At 38.6% G+C, this 19,917-nt stretch overlaps 2 pseudogenes; one reads left to right on the top strand and one right to left on the bottom strand.

Annotated features, from left to right (window-relative positions):
- The first annotated feature begins 11,322 nt into the window (after window positions 1–11,322).
- LOC125380898 lies at window positions 11,323–14,507 on the top strand (annotated as a pseudogene).
- Window positions 14,508–16,276: 1,769 nt separating this feature from the next.
- Window positions 16,277–18,332, bottom strand: LOC124113475 (annotated as a pseudogene).
- Window positions 18,333–19,917: the final 1,585 nt, after the last annotated feature.

Genomic DNA, 19,917 nt, shown 5'->3' with positions numbered 1-19,917 from the left:
TCAAACAAAGACCAGTTGGCCTTCGTAAAATTAAATCGTGACAAAGGCGGAACATCAGCTGGATGAACAGGTGAAAGTATTGTTGGAAAGTGATCACTTCCACACAGGTCATCATAGACTGACCATTCAAATTCATTATACAATCTGGAATCTGTTAGTGTCAAATCAAGTGAAGAGTATGTACCACTACCAGGGTGAAAATAGGTGTGTGAATCATCGTTCGAGATAAATAAATCATTATTTGAAATAAACTCTTCCAGGTTTTTCCCCTTAGAGTTTGTATGTCTACCACCCCAGAGCGGGTTGTGCCCATTTAGGTGGCCCATGATGATACATGGTTTAGGTAGTTGATCATATAACGCCTGAAGATCCGATTGTTGCAGATTGAAAGAAGGTGGGACATACAAAGAGCACAGTGTACAAGTCGCGTGTAATGTAAGCCGTACAGCAACAGCTTGAAGGTTGACGTTTAGTGAGACAGGGCTGTGGATCACTCCCTGCCTCACCAAGATAGAAGAGCCTCCAGTAGCCCTATCACCTGGAGGAGAAAAACAATGGTAGGAGTTGTACTGACGTAAGTCAATTTAATCCGTTTGCTTGCAGACAGAATGCAGATGGTTTGAATTCCTGGACCAATAGTTGTAAATCGTTAAAATTTGTTTTTAATCCTCTACAATTCCACTGAATCAATGATTGAGAAGTATTCATCTCTTAGGGGGATTGATTGGAGATCTTCCTCGCCCATTTCTTGTAGGCGACAAGCTTGAAGTTCTACGATGGTTGCTGTCAGAAACATCCATCTCTTCAAGAGATCCAAATTTATTAAAAAGTTTGACAGGATCATCTGATCCTTTTGTTGGTCTCCGATTCTGTTTTTTCCGCCATGAAGTAGAGTCTATTTTACATTTGTTTTTTACATTTGACTTTTCGTTCTCGTTCAGACTGTGCTAATGGCACGGAGTCATGCTGTGGACTTGATTTGAAGGCTGATGTGGTAGATGTCATAGGAGGTAAAGGTTCAGATATCTGCGCAGCTGGTATTGGATCAACAGTCTGCGTCTGCTCAGGATTGATGGAAGTTATCCATGTCAAATCAGTTTGGCACTAAATAGATGTTGTTACGTTATAGTTTTCACAGTTATACGTTTTGGCTCGCGATTTGTTCAGTTGAACAAAGTCAACAAACACTGCAAATAATGACAAATATTGGATGATACGCAAATTCTGAACTGATATACATTCTAGGAAAACCATTCAATAGCAAAATAATGCAGTTTACGAACAATAATCAAAATCTTGCAATTTTAGCTATCATTTCTGAAACCGGAAGCACGTACTGCATAACACATCGAAACAAAATATGCAAAATATGGTAAGCTATCATCCAAAACATTCTGAAATAGATTCAAATTCAATAGAAAATACACAGTTTACTATTTTTCGACAACTGTTTACTATTTATTGATCTGGAGAGCAGTCTTCACTCCTGTTTGTTTCATTTTTGACAAGTGTGTACACAGTAGAGTAGATTGGGATGTAGTTACACTGGAGTGGAGAAGCCATTAATATACTGAACAACAAAAGTTCCTGTGACATTGAATAAGATTTAATGCAAAGTTATGTTTTTTACCAAATCTGAACCAATTTCGGTTTGCAACAGATAAAAACTCCTGTAAGTGTTCAAATCATTTAATTTGCCATACTGACTTCCGAAAATGTGTGATTTCATAAAAAAAAAGGACATGCCAAACTGTCAATTTACAGATCAATAGCGCGTGTGTCCACCTCTGGTTGCCATGCAAGCAACACATCTTTGTCTCATGGAATGGACCAGGCGTCGCACAAAGTCCTGTGGGATATCTGTCCATATCTGCTGGAGCATGTTTTGAAGTTCCTGGAGTGTCTGTCGAACACGTAGTTGACGTTGAAGGCTGGGCCATGACGACGCAAAAACGGTAGAACAACAGGGCCGATGATCTCGTCGCGGTAGCGCTGTCCATTGAGATTTCCCTCTACCACTATCAAACGGGTCCTCTGTGTTGCTGTAATCCCACCCCATACCATAACGCTGCCGCCCCCGAACCAATCTTCTTCAATTACTCAATGATTGACGTAACGTTAGCCTCGACGTCGGTACACTCGAATCCGTCCATCGCTGTGGCTGAGTTGAAAACGAGACTCGTCAGTGAATAGAACCCGTCCCCACTGCATGGCAGTTCAGCGAGGACGCTGTCTGCTCCACTGTAGACGTGCTTGACGGTGTTTTCCTGTCAAATGGGACGTCTGGCGGGTCTTCTGGCGACAATCCCTGCACATCTGAGGCGGCGACGATATTTATATGTTAAGATATTCGTCGAAGGCCAGGGATGCTTCTTGCAGTCACTTTTGCTAGCTGGAATCGATTTCGTAAATGTGTTGTTCGAATCCAGTTGTCTTGTCGATTATTGGTTACGCGTGGCCTGCCACTCCGAGGATGGTCTCTGACTGCATTCGTCTGTTGCCAACGTTGCCATAAACTCCAAATGGTATCTGTGTTTCTGTGGACGTTAAATTGTCCTGCAACATCACATTGACTCGATCCTGCTTCAAGCATACCAATGGCTCGCAGACGCTCATTTTCGGACAGGAGTGGCATTTTGTAATGTTAAATAATTGCGTAATTGTGTTTTTTTTCTGAGTGGTTGTTGTCAGCACGATGCTAAACAATGCATATGGAATCCCGTTAACGCACATGTTTTTATACCCATTTTTGGGTAGTGAAATGCATGGGGCTTGCATAAAAGTCAACTTTGGTATGGAATGCATGCTTTTCTGTACCGTTTGCGTTTTTGTGAATTGATTCCATACATGTACTACAATATTGAAAACCAAACTTTACTTGCTTGAAAAATACACTAAAATATTGGCGTCACAGGAACTTTTGTTGTTGAGTATATAAATATTGTAATGAATATAAACATCTACTGAACTGAAATAACGAATTACATAATTTTACAGTTGGGAATTTCTTGCCATTGTTATTGGTCTGATTACATATTCCTACAGTGCATTTTGTATTGTTTACATGTTTCCAACCGCCGTCATCTCGTTCAAACACTTTGTTTCATTACCTAGCCATGTATTCCCCATCTAAGGCTTTAGAGGCGTCACTGGCAAATATATTACTCAGAAGATTCTATAAATTAAGTCGGTGTAAGTCTCACATATTTTGTAGATATATGGTGAGATTCACTTGTGTACAGTAGCACATATATAATGAAATTCACAAATTAATCATACGATTCGATATAATCTGTAACTGTATTGCATTGTGACGTCATGACATAATGACATCATAATAAAATCTCAGTCTGTAACTGTAATCACTTCTCACTGAATATAAAGCTGAAAAATATAGCAGAACAATTCATTAATATTGGCGTTAGGTTACTAATGCATGTATTAGAATACCGCTCTCCCAGTGCAAAGGCATGACTGTTATGTAAGGCTACTGCATAAGGTACCGCTTAGAGACGGTGTCTCCTGTGTGGGACAAATATCGCGACCGACGCGCGGGAAATGTTTTCTTCTCCTTATGTAACTATGACTACTATGACTATACGGAATATAATCAATAATTAATCACTATAAGGTTTTAACGTGTGTGGCATATATTAATGTATTAGGCGGCAGACGCACAGGGCCACATGTTCTTATGATGCAGCATAACAAGTATAGGCAGTGTGAATTCATGTGCAGAAACTTATAGCCAATAGGTTTTTAATACGAATATAACACACCTTATGTTATGTTGGTAATGACTAATGCTCCATACTGAGTTTAAATAACCAATGCACCTGTACAAATAACGTTCCAAACCGACTCAGAAGAACAAATTCATCTGTGCCAGTTCGGAATATAACACACCTTATGTTATGTTGGTAATGACTAACGTTCCATACTGGGTTTAAATAGCCAACGCACCTGTACGAATAACGCTCCATGCCGACTGAATGACAAATTTAAACTTTAAATATCACAACCTATGTTTCTTTGATAATGAAATTAATGAAATATAATTATGTCACATACATTGACACCAATTAATTATCTAGTGGATGTGTATGTATTCGTCATTAAGAAGAGGTCTTAATGAATGAATGATTTCCCCGTAATTCCCCAGTAGAATGTCACGTACGATACAATGCACAGATCTAGTCAGGGTGGTTTTCACAAGGCAAAACTCCCATTGTGAGTCAATCATGATTCACTGAGACACTGAGCTCTGTATCAAGACAGACACTGCAGTAGTTGAAGGGGAAAAAATGTATTCAGCTCCGTATGAGCTATGTGTTTTGTTTTAGTTGGAGCCTAGAGATTATGACACATAGATTATGTGTTAATTGCCATGTCTAAAGTTCTTGCTTAACTTATCAAAGTACAAGACCATTCTTCCTATGCTCCATTACATACATATCATGTGTTGGAACAACAAGTGACAACGTTCCCGTGTCCATGAAATATCGGGGAAACAGATACCTACTGAGATTTAAAATAAGAGGAGGCTGAGACTGTAAGGACGCGCAGCAAAAACAGAAACCTCATTCAACATATAAAGGCTCATTCACAAAAATCTAATATCACTGTGAGTCTAGACACTGTTGCCGTGGATCGGTTGCTGTCGGCGTGGCATGTATCCGTGTAGTTGACGACAGTCGCTTTTGAAAGCATTTAAAAACTCTTTGTAATGTACCAAATAGCACTTTAAATTCATATGATCTCAAAGGCACATTCACTGAAAGATCCGGTTACATGATCTGGTGTCAAAGCATTAGATACAACGAATTTGATTTTCTTTTGGGACTGTCACATGCCCCTGACTAATATAAAGACTTCACTTTGTCCAGAGAATAATGTCTTTTTAAGAAGATGTGGTTTCTCTTGTTAAATGAATTGCCATTTCAAAACCACACCCAGCCTTTTCGTCTCTGCCCACTTGTAAATGCAAAATATATTCAAATGTTAATGGTAGTCCTACTGACTTTATAGTCGCATTATAACATGAAACATTTATCCAGTCATAATAAACTTGAACCAGAATTAACATGATCATACATGCAGGTCGTGAGAACCGTTTCTTGGACCTCCGCAGTTTGTCTTGGCATTGTAATTATCTTAATAGCGAGATTTCCCGCTCGAACCTGAACTAACATGATCATATGTGCCGTTCATGAGATGCATTGGGCTTGCATAAAAGTCAACATTTGGATGGAATGCATGCGTTTCTGTAGCAGTTGCGTTTTTGTGACTTGATTCCATACGTGTACTACAATATTGAAAACCAAACATTACTTGATTGAAAAATACACAAAAATATTGGTGTCATAGGAACTTTTGTTGTTGAGTATAGAAACAAACGGGTGAAGCCAGTAATATAAACAACAGGACTGATTGGGGTCTTTGACGAGCTGATTGTATGCAGAGGGTATGTAATAGACTTGATCACTGTTGATTTATAGTTAGAGTCTTTGGATGTTGATGGCTTCTTGGAGTTTTCTTATTTTGAAGTCTTTGGGGTTGGCTTTGACTTTGTGTTTTGCTGTGGTTTGGGTTGTAAGTTTATGATCTGATAGAGCTGACTTTGAGTCAACTTTGGAGACTGACCTTGATGTTCAAAATTCAAGTCCCACAGCATCAGAAGCTGCTCCCCTGTTACTCTTTTACCATCCTTATCCTGTTACCCTTGGCCTAGAAGCCCCTGTTACACCCTTGCATTTAATGTTGCCCCAAATAGCCTAGCAGAAGGCTTTATGTGTAGCAATGGCTGCACACAAGGGTGTGGGTACTGTGCTCCTTGCACATGGTCCTAGTTGATCTGTTTACGGGGTACTTATGGGCCATGTATTATATGGTATCCATGCAATCTTTGGTTGAGATGAAGTAGAAGAAAATCTCAACTTTTCGAGTCTTTAAATCAGCAACATGTTTGGTTCTGTTGATTGTGTTGAAGAAACACACTTTTGGGTGTTTCTTGCATTGACTCGTGGCTTGTTTCATCATGGAATCATAGAATAATAGACAAGGTGTGTATAAGAAACTGTGTATTTTGTTCTACTTGACAGCAGTTCTGTGCAAGGGTACATCTGTAGAAACGCAATCTGCAGTCACATTCCTATTTGTGTCAATAAATTGACGACGAAGGTCAAGGGCTATGCTTCTACCCCAAGCAAAATGTCTACAGGTTTGTATACAGTGTAAATGTATTTTCTATTAATATAGATCTTTCTCTCATCACAAAATATTGTCAATTTTACGTTAGATGTTAACTTGCTTTTTATGATGATGTCAGCATTTACAACAGTAGTAATATATATTAGGGTTCCAGCTCATTCCCCCAACGATGGCCAGTTCAGGCCCTGTAAATGCTTCCATGTAAGTCGTTGTGTCATTAATTATGTCAAAAGACAAAATAAACACATTTGATCACACCCTGTCCTGGACCAAGACCAGGTCTTAAAAGGGATTTGCCCTGTAAATGCCACAATACTGGTCTTTTTAGTCCTCCATCTTGTTCAGTCTCAGTAGGAATAATATCACTTTCACGGCGACATTCATAAAAGAAATTATGGTCTTTGTAGGAAGTAAGGCAATCCAACGTGTCTGCTCCCAAAGATCTGTCAGTAATATTTCTGTGTAAGGTCAAAAACAGTGTTTCCTGTATGTTGAAAAAGGAAGCAAGTCCTTCTGTTTTGTTCGTGCTTTATTTTCACTAAAGTCATTAACAATGTTTTGGGTTTCGTCTCCTTTAAATTTGTCATTTGATATTTGTACCCAGTCATGAAAGCCGGTTCAACTTTGTGTTCCTTTGGATCCTTCATCATCCAACCTCTGGATAGGTGTATTTTTGTGTTATGTGTCGATTCACAAATTGAAGCAATGTCATTATCTAGAAAGCTATACATAAAACAACTTAGTGTGAAACCAACAAACAACCAACAAGCGGTATTCAATAAACAAATTTATAACAAATTCAGTTTACAAATCAATACAACTTACTGCCCAGCAATTACAATGGCAGTGAACAATAGAGTGGTAGTACACTATTCAATTGCAAAATATAATATGATGGAAGTTGTCAGTGAGAACTTTCCTTGCTACAAAAAGTACAAAACTGCTAATTACAGTAAATAATAATAAACATGATACATGATAATTATGACAAATGTTTACAAACAATGCAAATCATGTATGTAGTCAGAATTGATCACTTTCACCCAACACAAGACAAACATTGTCTTTGCCTTTGATATGCAAAAATATACGGTAGTAACCAGAAGTCGCATACGTTACTTTTTGTTTTGTGGAACTTGCAAATTTGAAATAGCCTTGGCTTGTATGGCCTGGACCTGACCCTGGCCTATGACATGACCTAAAGATTGTACATGTGCCTGTGCAAATTCACTTTTCACTAAATTTACAGTCAACTTCACTGAGTCTCTTGAAGAAGCACGGCTCCTCTTCAGGTGTTTGTCCAACTCCATCGAATAATTCATGACATCTTGCATGTAGGCCTTGACACTATCAAGACTGACTGTAATGTCATTAATGAGATGCTTGAAGGTGGCTGGAGCATTCTTGAGCCCAAAAGGCACCACTTAATATTGGTCCATATTGAGTCCATCTGCAGTCACAAAAGCTGATACCTTCTTGGCACGCTCAGTCGACAGAATCTGCAAATACCCCTTCATTAGGTCAAACTTGCTTACATACTTGGCATTATCGATTTTGTTTATGAGTCATCGGTTCTTAGAATTGGATAAGTTTTAGAAATGTACAAAGTCACAGTTCTCATCAGTATCATTATATGTCCACAGGTGAAACAATGGCAGCTGACTGAGCGGGTACATTGTCATTTCTTTCATGATACTTTCTAATCATATTGACATGACAAAGCTGTATCTTTTTACGATGATCTGGTGTTTGTACAACACAGTCAGCGTCCCTGACTTTTCTGTCAGTAAGATATGGACCGTGGTACTTAGCAATGGTGGACCAGGTATTGGCAAAAACACTAAGACTTCATGTCACGAGAGACCTTTTTCATTATGTACTTTCATTTAGTCCTGGGATTCCTTCAAGTTATCCACAAAACCTAGCCCGAAATGATGAGCATACTTAAACAAACTCATTTTAGACCTGCCATTAAGCCAGTGCTCCTTTAAATGCTTTAAAGGTCCACGAACAGTATGGCCAAAGACAAGGGCAAAAGAACTGAAACCTTGGGACTCCTGAACTGACTCCTTTACAGCAAACAACATCACATGAATGTCTTCATCCCATTCCTTCTCAGTCTCAAAACAGTAAGTCCTTATCATTCTTAAGAGTGTGATGAAATCCCTCTTATGCCCCTTGAGATTCAAGGTAATATGCATAAGATTTAACCTAAGTCATGACTAACTGGTGCATTGCCTGTTGGAAAACACCTGACATAAACATTACAGCCCTGATCTGACTGTATAGTCTTAGGCAAACAAACCATGGTGAAGAACTTTACCAGTGTATTGAAATTAACCTGAGATGTAATTTTACGTGAAGGTATATCCTCTGGACACCTTGTGGAAGACACATGTTAGTAAGAATGTACTGATTTCCTGACTAAGTTTTAGGCACATCAATGATGACCCTGCTGAAAGCATCATGGGCAGGGGAAGGTGTTAGAATTGGTTGGTTGTTGGGTGTTTTGTTGTTCAACGCCACACTCAGCAATATTCAAGCTATATGCCAGGGGTCTGTAAATAATCAAGTCTGGACAAAACAATCCAGTGACTTATATCACGAGCATCGGTCCACGCAATTGGGATCGATGACATGTATCAACCAATCGATCCCATTAGTCGCCTTTTACGACAAGCCTAGTCGCCTTTTACGGCAAATATGGGTTGCTGAAGAACTATTCTACCCCGGCTTCTTCACGGGTGAAGGAGCAGGATCTGAACCTGGAGCAGATGTTGGAGTATGATCATGATCTGGAGAAGGAGGATCTATAGCAGGAGCAGGGATTCAAGTAAGATCATTACTTGGCGCAGGAGCAGGGTCTGTAGCTGCAGCAGGGGTTGAAGTATGATTATTACCTGGAGAAGGAGCAGGATCTATAGCAGGAGCAGGGGTTGAAGTATGATCATTACCTGGAGAAGGAGCAGGATATGTAGCAGGTGCAGGGGTTAGGATATAATTATGATATGGAGAAGGAGGAGGATATGTAGCAGGAAACAGGGGTTGAAATACGATCATTACCTGGAGAAGAAACAGTATCTGTAGCAGGAGCAGGGGTTGAAGTATGATCGTTACCTGGAGAAGAAACAGTATCTGTAGCAGGAGCAGGGGATGAAGTATGATCATGATGTGGAGAAGGAGCAGGATCTGTAGGAGGAACAGGAGCTGAAGTACGGTCATGATCTTGAGAAGAAGGAGGATCTGTAGCAGGAACAGGGGTTGAAATATGATCATTAACTGGAGAAGAAGTAGTATCTGTAGCAGGAGCAGGGGTTGAAGTATGATCGTTACCTGGAGAAGGAGCAGGATCTGTAGCAGGAGCAGGGGATGAAGTATGATTATCATCTGGAGAAGGCGCAGTATCTGTAGCAGGTGCAGGGGTTAGGATAGAATTATGATCTGGAGAAGAAGGAGGATCTGTAGCAGGAACAGGGGTTGAAATATGATCATTACCTGGAGAAGAAACAGTAGCTGTAGCAGGAGCAGGGGTTGAAGTATGATCGTTACCTGGAGAAGGCGCATGATCTGCAGCAGCAGCAGGATATATAGCAGGAGCAGGAGTTGAAGTATGGTCATCGTCTGGTGAAGAAGCAAGATCTGTAGCAGGAGCAGGGGTTGAAGTGTGATCATCATCTGTAGAAGGAATGGCATCTGTCGACTAATCCCCTCGACAATGTTGATATTTGTTTCTGCCTACGACGCCTACGTCTATTCAACACCGCCATTTTATGACCGACAAAAAAACTTAAGTTACATTCCTACCTAACTCAAGTTGTAAACTCAGTTTGAGTCGAAAATTGAACTGAGTTTGGTTTGAGAAATGCATTTTGCTGAGTTTTCTCAAATTTGAGTAAAAACTCAGACTTAAGTGTGTTTTTTAACTGAAGTTTGTTTCGAGAAATCGGGGCCTGGAGAAGGAGCTGGAGAAGAGGAGGATCTGTAGCAGGAACAGGGGTTGAAATAGGATCATTACCTGGAGGAGAAGCAGTATCTGTAGCAGGAGTTGGGGTTGGAGTATGATTATGATCTGGAGAAGGAGGAGGATCTGTAGCAGGAACAGGGGTTGAAATATGATTATTACCTGGAGAAGGAGCAGGATCTGTAGCAGTTGCAGGAGTTGAAGTATGATACTGATCTTGAGAAGGAGGAAGATATTAAGCAGGAACAGGTTTTTTTTCAATATGATCATGATCTGGATAAGAGGCGGGATATGTTGCAGGGCCAGGAGTTGGAGTGTGAACATGATCTGGAGAAGGAGGAGGATCTGTAGCAGGAGTAGGGTTTGAAGTATAATTATGATCTGGAGAAGGACCATGGGTTGAAGTATGATAATTACCGGGAGAAGGAACGACATATGTAGCAGGAGTAGCATTGAAGTATGACCATGATCTGGAGAAGGAGGAAGATATGTAGGAAGAACAGGGGTTGAAGTAAGATCAGTACCTGGAGAAAGCGCAGCATCTGTGGCAGGAGCAGGGGTTGAAGTATGATCATCATCTGTAGAAGGAGGAGGATCTATAGCAGGGGCTGGAGTTGAAGGATGACCATCATCTGGAGAAGAAGGAAGTTCTGTAGGAAAAACAGGGGTTGAAGTAAGAAAATTATCTGGAGAAGGAGCAGGATCTGTAGCAGGGCTTGAGTTGAAGTATGACCATGATCTGGAGAAGGAGGAAGATATGTAGGAAAAACAGGGGTGGAAGTAAGAAAATTATCTGGAGAAGGAGCAGGACCTGTAGCAGGAGCAGGAGTTGAAGTATGATCATCGTCTGGTGAAGGAGCAGGATCTGTAGCAGGAGCAGGGGTTGAAGTATGATCATGATCTGGCCCCGATTTCTCGAAACAAAATTAAGTTTTTACTCAAATCTCAAACTGAGTTTGCAAAAAAAACTCAGCTGAGTTTTTTACTCAACTGCATTTCTCGAATCAAACTCAGCCAAAACTCAGCACTTAAGTTCGATCTCTGTTTTTTTATGCGATGTAAGCGGCCTTGGCGCGAGATTTGACTTCCGTTTCCAATGTAAACACGGATGCGCGTGATGTTACGTTTTGTCCTCTGCTAACATATCCGCGATGGCTGAGAGCAAACGGAGGCCGAATTGGACTGAAGAAGAGCGAATTTTACTAATTGACAATGTGAACCAAATTCAACATCGACTGTTTGGAAAATTTAAAGGATGCGGCACGCAGAAGGGAGGAAAAATCAAAGAACAAGCCTGCATGGGAGGAGGTGGTGAATGCCCTAAATGCGTAAGTGACATAGTTGCAGTTGTTATAGTATGACTCTATTATCGCGGTGTCGGCAAATCTCGTAATCCACACACCTGTCGACTGTTTACTTATGCAAATCTAAGTACGATAGTTCATCGCATGATCGAATACAGGACTGGTTGCGGTATGTAACGACTACTTACAAGTATACACACGTTAACTCTTTTGATGATATTTTCTGGAATGTTTTTGAAGTGGAAAAGTCCCTACCTCCAGTCAATTTTTTAGGCATTGTCGCATGACCCATGCAGCCGAGGTCATATGCATACTGAATATGCATAATCCAAAAACGGAAGTGATGAAAAACACATAATCCACACGTATCACACCAAAATAGCCATAGCGAGATGATTTAGAGTTGCCCGCCCTTGAGTCGCCAATGACGGGAAGCTTTGTTTACCGAATATTGGATAGGGCCTAAAGAAAATCAGCATCGATCAATACCAGTGTATGTGTCATAGTTGAATCATGAATTTTAAACATTTTTTTCGTATTACATAGTTACTGTGTTAGTAAGCATTCGCCGTTACGATCCACTATAAATTAATCACCGCGATATTATATTTAAAGCGTACCATCATCATTCACACCTTGTTTACTGTCTCGATTTCACTGCAAACACGAAGGTTTGGCTAAAGAGAAGTCGGGAACTCAGAGACGGGAAGAACAGTTATAACCGAAATATCATATTTGTGGCATGTTAAAGTGGATGAAAGTAAGTTTGGAAGTTTCAGGTATATCTGGGCCTTGTCATCAGGAAAACCTAAAAAGGCTTTAGCTGCATGAGGGTCGTGATTGGGGTGTACTGTATTTCCGCTCTAATAACAATGATAATAATAAGATATTAATAATAATACATACGTTTCTGTAATTTTTACTGGACTGTTTTAGGAGTGAGATATGTCTCAGTAGATAAATGAATTTTTGAAAACACAAGTACATATTTGCAATTGTGATTCATCTCTGGCTAAGAATCATCATGAGGTAGGTACTGAAATATTTGCAAAAAGTGCTTGTGCTCTGCTCCCATTCATGTCTGAAGCAGGACTGAGAAGTATTGGGTTCAGCGTCCTTTGCAGTGAGTTAGATTTGCATACATTTATTATTTTAGCAAGTGCAATGGATTCGCACATTTAATTATTAATTTAACTAGTGTGATGGGTTCACGCATTTATTATTTCAACAAGTGTGATGGGTTCACGCATTTATTATTTCAACAAGTGTGATGGGTTCACACATTTATTATTTCAACAAGTGTGATGGGTTCACACATGTATTATTTTAACATGTGTGATGGGTTCACACATGTATTATTTTAACATGTGTGATGGGTTCACACATGTATTATTTTAACAAGTGTGATGGGTTCACACATGTATTATTTTAACATGTGTGATGGGTTCACACATGTATTATTTTAACATGTGTGATGGGTTCACACATGTATTATTTTAACATGTGTGATGGGTTCACACATGTATTATTTTAACAAGTGTGATGGGTTCACACATGTATTATTTTAACATGTGTGATGGGTTCACACATGCATTATTTTAACATGTGTGATGGGTTCACACATGTATTATTTTAACATGTGTGATGGGTTCATACTTGGATGTTTATGATAACAAAGTGTTTATTTATAATATTTAAGTTAGATGTAATGAAGCTTCTGAATGGTAGTCTTAAAGATTAATCTTTAGACATCGGTTCGATTCCGGTCGAAAGCAAACACATCAAAAATCATTATTCACTGCATGTATTTGTATTTTGTGATGCAATGTTCTTGTATTAATATCCTTATTATTAATAAATGTTGCAATAACATATTATTTAAGTGCAAAACATGTTTTTATTTTTGGTATTTAAATTTTGATGTCATTGGGACACCTTTACTCTTTTAATTAATGGTATGTCACACTAAATGTAACATTAGGAAACAACTGAAATACCATGAATGAAGACAGGTACATGGATGCATACATTTGACATACTCCAGCATATTGGTATTGTATACATTAAAATGTAATTCACACTTATGTAACATTGACACAATTACAGTGACTTGACACTGGACAAACAGTTATATGATAGTTATGTATAATACGAGTATTTAATTTTTTTGCCATTGGGTCCATGATAATGAAGAAACATGTCTATATGTCTGTCCTACCTGTTGATAGGTGGGTAGGTGAAAATTGGAGGCATTGAAAACACCATTAGTGGTAAGTCAGTAAGACAACCAATTGTTGCATATATCATAAAAATAAACAGGCAGTTTGTTGAGTGTGAGGTCATGGAAAATATTTAATTTCATCACTTGAGTAACATTATCATGATGGTCTGTATTTCTATTTTAACAGAAAATCGGGAGAGGTGAAAAGAACAGTTGAGGAGGCAAAAAAACAGTATGCCAATCTGAAACAAAGAGGTTCGACATTTACAGTCTATACAAGTATCAGCATATGAAAACTAATTAACAGATACAAGTACATCAATGCAGCTGAAGGCCAGCATAATCAAAATATCTGACAGGAATTAAAACAATGAATAAATAATAACAGAACTTACTCAATAAGAAAACAATAACATTGTTGTCATCGTCATTTCAGTATGTTAATTTCAGTATGTTATTTACAAAAGGTAAATCAATAATGTCATCACAAGCAGATGTAATAAGTTATATGGTGATTTGTCTTCAGCCAAAGACAAATCTGATGCCATCAGACGTCCCAAAACTGGTGGTGGGCCAAAGCCAGTCTCGCCCTCATTTGCAGAGACGTTGATCATTGAAAATCTACAAGATCGACCTACCCTGCAGGGTTTGCTAGATGGCTTTGACACTGAAGGTATAATAAATATGCACATGCTTAATATATATATCAAGTATATCACTACTTTTATAAAAATTTAATGAATTATAATTATGAAAACAATTGAAAAAAATAAATTAAACACTCATCACAGATGCTTATGAGTCAATGTGATAATGTGATAAAATATGTTGACAATTCAAAAAATGATAATGAAAATACATAATTAGTCTTATAGCTATTTCATGTTCACTGCATACATTACAATAATAGAGTCCTTAAAATAAATACACAACAAACATATAAACAAAGAGAATGGCTATAATGATTTTGTTCATGAATGTTTCAGATTTCAGTGGAACTCTATTTGCAACAACTGCATCAGAGGATCTGGGGTTGGGCATGGACATGTTGTCAAATGAGCCCAGTACTAGTAAGTTCTAAATAATGTACATGTCGGATTTCATGTGTTTACACATATGTCAGCTTTGTACTAAAAATTGAATTGAATAACTTCCTAGAGAAAACAGCAGCACATAGCGCATTTTTGTGCAATAAAGGTACATGTGTCAATGAAAAAAACCTGGTTCAGCATTTATGTATGATTAAATGCAAATATATTTCTGATATAAGTGTTAATTCATCAACAGATACTCATCATGATTTAAACCAAACTCATAAAAATATGGGGCGTTAGGTTATCCTAGTGGTATAGCGTTAGCTCATCACGCAGAAGACCCGGGTTCGAATCCCGACATTGGTACAATGTGTGAGGCCCATTTCTGGTGTCCCTCGTCATGATCTTGCTGGAATACTGCTAAAAGCGGCGTAAAACCAAACTCACTCACTCATAAAAATACAGTGGAAACATGGATAAGCAATTTATGAATTTGGATGAATTATTATTCTTTCAGATTGCCCGGTGCAACTGGATCTTGTGATTGACAAACAGGGAATCCTCCAAGATCCAAAAACATCATTGCCAAATTAGAGAAGGAAAAGTTAGAGCTGGAAATACTAATATTAAGAAAGAAATGTGTAACATTAGAAGAAGAGTAAAATGAAATGAAAGTACAAAATGAAGAACATGAAGATAGATGTGTAGTAAAGTTTCAAGAGAATAATAATTTATATTATAATAAGAATTAATAATTATGTCAATAGCTATGTTAATTGCTAAGATATATAAATAAATAATACAAGAAAATTTGCCTTTTGGAAAAAACAATTTGGAATTTAAGGAATTATACTGAATGTGACTCGCTGATCTGGGACATGTATATGGGGGAAGGTGGAGGGGGTGTGCTAAGCTGTGTGAACTGGTGTCTAGGTTGAATTTGCGTGAGAATATGTGTCTGTGTGTCTGTGGAGTGGGGCGGGGGGTAGGTGGTGGGGTTGCTGTATACATATAAAGATATTATTAGTTATAATGTTTTATTTATGTATTTCATTGATTGTACAATTTTAGGAGTGTCTTTTAGGCCAGTAATGGCCAGGTGTATTATGTACACATGACACATTAATAAACTATGTCATTATTATTATTATTATTATTATTATTATTTTCATGCATTCCTATTGACAGTAACATTGACGGATCCACATACCTACTTTGTCTAACTAGCAAAGTCACTCATCCCTGACTATACCTGGGCTGTCTAACAGCTCCTGTTTACCTGTACACAAGTATTAGAAGAAGCAGGAAGATACCAGATATTAACCAGCATTATCAAACAAATTGTTAATAGCAAAATTCTTTTGACCACAAATACAAGCAACTATGTATCAAAACAGTTGGGAGCTACATCAAATACAGATAGCATCAATGCATTTATGCATAGGTCAGTAAATGTCAGTTGCAATTTACATTGATAATCTAGAGAAAATTGAACAAGCCAATCCCTTGCCACCTTCCCACTTAAAGTATTTCATATTACAAACATTTAGCTGAAAAACTGCTGGTACAAGTTTTTACGAACATTGCTACCTGTCCATTCATCAGCAACATGGACAATGAAATTTTTATTCGTGTCAATATCATCATGATCAACATTTATTATATCTTTTCTATCAATACCAATATTATGTAGAATCACACAGGCAGTTATATTTTTACAAGCATTTTGAGGTGTTGTTCTTAATCCACTGTGTAAGCAAGAAAATCTTCGTTTTAAAATTCCAAAACACTGTTCGACTAAAACTCTAGTTCTGCAGTGACTTCTGTTATATCTTTCTTCAGCCCGGCATGAGGTTGTGAGGAAAGGTGTCATTCAGTAAGACTTGCATGGATATCCCGAGTCTCCAATAAGAAAGCCCTTGTATGTTCCTATAAAATGAAGCAGATCAGAATGTTTGTGATTCTTTCTGGTGACATTTGATCATGACATGCAGAAAATGATTTTTTTACTGATTTAACAGTGATGCAATAACCAATTGTCTTGGAACCATCATAATACATTTAAAAAAAATAATCATTTCAAAAGGCTGTTTACCCCTTCCCCTCAGCAATAAATATTATTGGTTCTGTAAATGAACTTTGTCCTTAAAAGTTTTGTCATTTGGTATAATTTACAGTTCAAACCATGTCAGATTAAAGATGAATTATGAACTCACACCATTTTCAAAAGCAACGCTGATTTTACTGTCCCGGAAGATGCGGCTGTCATGGACACTCCCTGGCCACTTTACAACACAATTGATGAACTTGTAGTTGGCATCGCATATCATCTGATAAGTGATAGAATTAATAGGTCAGTTCAATACATTTATAAGCACAAAACTGTGCATGTCACTGGTCAGTAAACAGATTGATTGAAATTAGAACAAAAGAATAATTGAAATGGTATGATTCATATTTTGGCTGCCACTGTGTAGGCAGTGATTTGTGAATTTTAAAATATAGATTCTATACATTCATTTCATACATTTCATGAAACATAAAACGTATGTGAACATAAGTGATTTTAGCTACTGGCAATAACAATTATTAAGTGTCATAAACATAATATTATTACCTGAACATTGAGTGAGTGAAATCCTTTACGATTCAAATAATCGACTTCATTCCTTGAGGGTGCTATAATGCGGATGAAGGTTCCATCTAAGCAGCCCAGAACATTGGGGAAACCTGAAAAATTAAATTATATGTATCATTTTAAAGATTCATTATTGATAAATTATTGTTATTATCAGGAATATATTGCCGATTTTAAATAACATTATGTCAAGAATTTTTGAGTTGGCTGTTACGGTAATTATCTTTGATTATATTTTATAAAATATTTCATTACAATTTGATTTTTTAAACGATTGAAGGCGTTTATTTTTATGCATTTTACAAAAGGTATTGGAAATTTAAAGTGTATATGTTAAAATATGATAAACGTAATTTTTATTGGAAGTTTTCGTCAGAATTTCCAGATTTATGTCGTGATGATAGCTGTTCGTTTTAGAAAGGGAAAGGTTTTTTATATAGAAATGACAAGAATTAGAGTAGCTCCCCCTTATTTGACCTAGTAATCAATAACACCACTGCAGAGGCGAGTTGAAGAGGAATCGCTTTCAAACACACTCACCTGCAATTTTGAAGAACATTTTCTTGATCTTGTCTGCATCTTGTCCAGTTGGCATACATACAAAATGCCGGAGATGTTCGATCAGACAAGTGCATACATCTCTGACTGACCGAAACACCGAAGAAGTTGAAATAATCGAATATGAATCCGCGATCAAAGAATAAAAAGATCCAGTGGCCAGGAAACGCAGGGCGACAAGTACCTGCGTTAAAACAGGTAATGGGCTGCTTCGGTTGGAGCACCGTTCAAGTTTCTCACAAACAAGGGAGACAATAAATAAAATGCTCTCCGCACGGAAACGGAACCTCCTGAATAACTCCTCGGGTTCCATGAACTCAAGAGGATTTTGTCTGTCGACTAATCCCCTCGACAATGTTGATATTTGTTTCTGCCTACGACGCCTACGTCTATTCAACACCGCCATTTTATGACCGACAAAAAAACTTAAGTTACCTTCCTACCTAACTCAAGTTGTAAACTCAGTTTGAGTCGAAAATTGAACTGAGTTTGGTTTGAGAAATGCATTTTGCTGAGTTTTCTCAAATTTGAGTAAAAACTCAGACTTAAGTGTGTTTTTTAACTGAAGTTTGTTTCGAGAAATCGGGGCCTGGATAAGGAGCTGGAGAAGAGGAGGATCTGTAGCAGGAACAGGGGTTGAAATAGGATCATTACCTGGAGGAGAAGCAGTATCTGTAGCAGGAATAGGGGTTGGAGTATGATTATGATCTGGAGAAGGAGGAGGATCTGTAGCAGGAACAGGGGTTGAAATATGATTATTACCTGGAGAAGGAGCAGGATCTGTAGCAGTTGCAGGAGTTGAAGTATGATACTGATCTTGAGAAGGAGGAAGATATTAAGCAGGAACAGGTTTTTTTTCAATATGATCATGATCTGGATAAGAGGCGGGATATGTTGCAGGGCCAGGAGTTGGAGTGTGAACATGATCTGGAGAAGGAGGAGGATCTGTAGCAGGAGTAGGGTTTGAAGTATAATTATGATCTGGAGAAGGAGGAAGATATGTAGGAAGAACAGGGGTTGAAGTAAGATCAGTACCTGGAGAAAGCGCAGCATCTGTGGCAGGAGCAGGGGTTGAAGTATGATCATCATCTGTAGAAGGAGGAGGATCTATAGCAGGGGCTGGAGTTGAAGGATGACCATCATCTGGAGAAGAAGGAAGTTCTGTAGGAAAAACAGGGGTTGAAGTAAGATCATTACCTGGAGAAGGAGCAGGTTCTGTAGCAGGAGGAGGGGTTGAAGTATGATTATGATGTGGAGAAGAGGCAGGATCTGTAGGAGGAACAGGAGTTGAAGTATGATCATGATCTGGAGATGGAGCAGGATCTGTAGCAGGAGCAGGGGTTGAAATATGATCATTACTTGGAGAAGAAACAGTATCTGTAGCAGGAGCAGGGGTTGAGGTATGATCGTTACCTGGAGAAGGCGCATGATCTGCAGCAGGAACAGGATCTATAGCAGGGGCAGCAGTTGAAGTATGATCATCGTCTGGTGAAGGAGCAGGATCTGTAGCAGGAGCAGGGGTTGAAGTGTGATTATGATCTGTAGAAGGAGGAAGTTCTGTAGGAAAAACAGGGTTTGAAGCAAGATAATTATCTCGAGAAGGAGCAGGATCTGTAGCAGGGCAGGAGTTGAAGTATGACCATGATCTGGAGAAGGAGGAAGATATGTAGGAAAAACAGGGGTTGAAGTAAGATCAGTACCTGGAGAAAGCGCAGCATCTGTGGCAGGAGCAGGGGTTGAAGTATGATCATCATCTGTAGAAGGAGGAGGATCTATAGCAGGGGCTGGAGTTGAAGGATGACCATCATCTGGAGAAGGAGGAAGTTCTGTAGGAAAAACAGGGGTTGAAGTAAGATCATTACCTGGAGAAGGAGCAGGATCTGTAGCAGGAGCAGGAGTTGAAGTATGATCATCGTCTGGTGAAGGAGCAGGTTCTGTAGCAGGAGGAGGGGTTGAAGTATGATTATGATGTGGAGAAGGAGGAAGATATG

Source organism: Haliotis rufescens, unplaced genomic scaffold (genome assembly GCF_023055435.1).
Source record: "Haliotis rufescens isolate VD_foot unplaced genomic scaffold, xgHalRufe1.0.p SCAF_16, whole genome shotgun sequence".
Lineage (NCBI taxonomy): Eukaryota > Metazoa > Mollusca > Gastropoda > Lepetellida > Haliotidae > Haliotis > Haliotis rufescens.
The sequence above is the reverse complement of the archived record's forward strand: the minus strand, read 5'-3'. Positions and strand labels throughout refer to the sequence as shown.